Source organism: Phoxinus phoxinus (genome assembly GCF_949152265.1).
Source record: "Phoxinus phoxinus genome assembly, chromosome: 12".
Classification (NCBI taxonomy): Eukaryota; Metazoa; Chordata; class Actinopteri; order Cypriniformes; family Leuciscidae; genus Phoxinus; species Phoxinus phoxinus.
The window spans coordinates 3,421,526-3,425,787 of record NC_136887.1 but is presented as its reverse complement, the minus strand read 5'-3'; the positions used below and the strand labels follow the sequence as shown (position 1 = coordinate 3,425,787).

The following is a 4,262-nucleotide window of genomic DNA, read 5'->3' as shown; positions in this document are numbered from 1 at the left end:
CAGGGATAAACTCGTATATTTTAAACACTCAAAGGTTTTTGCACACAGTTGTATATCTACGAATTGTGTTTTGCATTTGTGAAATGTATTTTATGAATATATCATTTTATTTTGCGCATGTGAATTGGTTTTTGTGGAAAAAAAATGTTTTCACGCACGTGAATTTTTTTTGTGTGTATGTGAATTAGGTTTCATGCATGTGAAATTGTCTACGCGTGTGTGAATCAGGTTTTCTGCGTGAATTATTAATGAGACTTATCTGTCTCCATACCATTCACTCTCTAGTCTCTCACTCACTCTCTGCTGTAATTTTCGGGAGGAGATTTGGAAGATTCTCGCTGTCTTCGTAGTCAAGGCTAAGTCAAGGTAAGAAAGTTACATTTCACAATATAAATGTTAATTCAAAAACATTGTTTTCAAAACACGATGTTAACCAAAAGCTTGTCACTTTAGAATTTCGAATTCCAGATCGCGCAATATGTTCCCTTATTTCTGGCGCCAAGATCTGTAACGTTAACTAACATTCTTATTTTTTATGTTATTGTTAATACACCAACTGTGTTATGACAAATTGATTGGAGTTGAGACTCCAACTTTACAATTTTACCACTGTTTTACGATAACGTTAAATCCCACAATGACAGCAATTTTTTAACTTGTATAAGATCGATGTGCACATCAAACAGCCAAAAGGAAAGCATTTCCTTATTAATTTTTCGAATGCAATTACAAGACAAGCCTGTTTAATCGTGTCTGCTCCCGTTTATTTTGTGATCACAGAACAACGCCATAACTTACAGCGACCATTTCAGCAGCTAACGTTAGCTGTTATTTTAAAAGTGTGCACATTCAATGAAAAAATCCCCTTCTCAAATGTTATTTTTTTTATAAATCTTTAATAAATGTCTATTTTGTCACAGAACAACTAGTATCCGCTCAATTATGAGATTCGAGAAGCTTTAACACCATCTGCGCGGCCTGTGCTTTTTTTCCCTTTTTTTATTTAACGTTAGTGCTAATTCAAATAACAAATGGCACAAAATAGGCTATATAGAATATAGTTAACGTTACACTTTAGAATACTGTTCCAATTCCTTCGTAATTTATGCATTATGAACTCATATAGTAGTTATCTGTATGAAAAACAGCAGTTATTGATTAGTTATAGAACTACCACATTCAACTGAGGGCTATTACTATTTCATTAATCAGAGTTCCTTGTTAGTTAATATTAGTTAGTAGATAGTGTTTTACTCATTTGTTCCTGTGTAGTTATTCATTGATGATGGAAGAGTATTCTAAAGTTTCACTCAAAATATTAACTATTATAACACTTTACGGTAAGGGTACATGAATTATCATGAATTCATGCATGAATTATGCATTCATTCATGCATTAATATCTCATGAATCATCAGGAACTAGCCTAACACAAGTTCAACGTTTTCATTTACAACTTAATGGATGAACAACACCTTAATTAAAACATTAACTAAGATGAGTACATCATCATGAAATATGATTTATTACGCATGATCATGATTCTTTCTTTTTTTACAGTTATGCCACCATATTGTTCATCAGTGTTTCAAAGGACCTAGTCAGCGTTTTAGTTGAGGGGCCACACACATGATGAAGTCATTGATAGATAATGCTTAGTTAATGATGACTACTGTATTTGAAAAATAGACCCCAAAATATACCAATCAATATACCAATCACAGCTCATCATAGCACTCCAATTTTGTTGCCATTCAAATACAGTAGTCATCATTAACTAAGCATTATCTATCAATGACTTCATCATGTGTGTGGCCCCTCAATTAAAATGTTTATAATAAAGTTAAATCATTATTAAATACAAGTGAGGTTCTACAAATAAAATAAGTAAAAATACACTAGTTACAAGCATAGGTAAATACAATAGAACAAAAGTTACTAAATTAATTTAACTGTAGTTTTCAGGTACAGGTACAGAACCAGTCCCTTGTTTGTTTGGTTAATAAACCTTTGCAGCAAAAATGTCGTGTTTGACAGAATATTATATCTGATACCATTATTGTATTACCTGAAAAATAACATGGTGGAGATTTCTGCTTTGTTGCAAGGGCTCAAATAAGGAATTTAATCTCACTCTAATGCTCTTTATCTTTTTTACAGGAAGCTTGAAAAAAATGCCCTTACAAACCAGATTACTAGAAGAGATGCTGAAAAGGCAGTGTCAAAGTGGCTAATTGGTGCCAGGGACAGGGGAGGAAACCGTACAGCGAGGGCACGTGGTGGAGAGCAAGATGGGTAAAAGTCATTATCATTAAAACTGCAAAGGAGAGAGAGCATTGGTGACAACAAAGTGAATATAATAATTACTACAATACTAATTTCTAGAAATTACTTAAAATTAAGTTTTATTAACTAAGTTCGGGAGGAGCACGTTCAGATAATTAACACGAGTGTATAGCACTCAGCAATCAACGATAAGAGGGTAAAAAAAGTGGTAAAAGTTGGTCAAAATTTTTATCTTGTGCCTCCAATATGTGCAGTGTTCCGGGACAGGTTTGAAAACCCCTTATCTACATAAGCTTGATTTGGAGCACCAAAAGACTAACCTGACATCTAAACTGTGAGAAAAGGAATTGCAAAAGTTGAAAAATGGTTGATTTATTTATTTTCTCTTTTCAAAGGGCCGTTGAGAGAGCGACAACAGAGGACTGAGATTCTGCACTTTTGTTTGTGAAATATAGAGTTGTCTGACAGAGGACTGAAAAGCTGCACTTTTGTTTTGTTTATGAAATATAGAGTTGTCTGACAGAGGACTGAAAAGCTGCACTTTTGTTTTGTTTATGAAATATAGAGTTGTCTGACAGAGGACTGAAAAGCTGCACTTTTGTTTTGTTTGTGAAATATAGAGTTGTCTGACAGAGGACTGAAAAGCTGCACTTTTGTTTTGTTTATGAAATATAGAGTTGTCTGACAGAGGACTGAAAAGCTGCACTTTTGTTTTGTTTGTGAAATATAGAGTTGTCTGACAGAGGACTGAAAAGCTGCACTTTTGTTTTGTTTATGAAATATAGAGTTGTCTGACAGAGGACTGAAAAGCTGCACTTTTGTTTTGTTTGTGAAATATAAAGTTTGTCAAAAGCTTTCACTTTTGATACTTGTCTGTTAATATAAATATTATGTTAATAAAGTAAAGCATGAAGTAATTGTTTCTGTTCATTGATTACATATAATGTTTATATTTAGGGGTTTACTGTAAAATAAGGTAACCCAAAAAGACAAATATGGTAGCCCATAAATACACCTGTTGTGGCCCATAAGAGCCCTAGATAAGACCTATATGGGTCCCATCATCATCCCATGTGGGCAGACTCCTGTAGGCCCTAAATGGGAACTACCTAGGCTACCCCTATGGGCCCGATATGGAGCCCACCAAGAGCCCATCATCAACCCATCTGGGCTAACACATGTGGGGCCTCCATGGAAACTGCGGCCAAAATTAGCTGGGTCCCAGCTGGGTAGCCCGGGTGGGCCCTGGATATCAGCCCATTTGCAGCCCGTTTGGGCCCCACATGGGTGTGTTGGCTGGGACGGTGCCAAAATGCAGTCGTACAGAACATTTAGACGTCACGTCATTGACCCATATATATATAAACACATTTTTTAACAAATAAAAACACATTCTTAGCAGGACAGTTGAGAGAAAATAATAGAAAAGACCGCCTTCAAGTTTTTCCAAATTTACATTGCAATTACAGCAATATAGCTGTAGCAATTCAGTTGTGGATGTTTTGGTCACATTATTTTTCAATAAAATGCGCAAAGTATTTAGTGAAAAATCTTTCCTGTTCTCAGTTGTCCATGTCCGTGACAATGTGAAGTGATGCTTGCCATTTTAGCATCTTATCTCAACTTAATTTTATATATATGTAAGGGTCAATGACGTATGAGGATTTTTGACATTATTATTTTTAGTATTTTAAAATTGGCCTGTCGAAAATCCTTATACGTCATTGACCCATATATATATATATATATTTCTGCAACTGCGGGCACTTTTATGTCCCAGCAGTGAAATTTTTTATTTATGTTAAAATTTGTCATATGATGCTTTATAAATATATGCAGAGTGCCAATACACACCTTGACAAAAAATAGAATAACTGATTAATGTGATTTAATATAATATTATGAAGCATTTATAGCTCAAAACACCATTTTTGTTAACGTCCCACACCTGTGGTCTCAATGTTAAGATACATAAA

The 4,262-nt window shown here is 34.5% G+C and overlaps 1 long non-coding RNA gene across 1 annotated transcript; it reads left to right on the top strand.

Moving 5' to 3' along the window:
- The first annotated feature begins 273 nt into the window (after positions 1-273).
- On the top strand, positions 274-3,187 carry LOC307007831. Its single transcript, XR_013799689.1, has 3 exons — positions 274-366; positions 2,161-2,295; positions 2,682-3,187. It is a non-coding gene; the product is annotated as an uncharacterized lncRNA (long non-coding RNA).
- Positions 3,188-4,262: the final 1,075 nt, after the last annotated feature.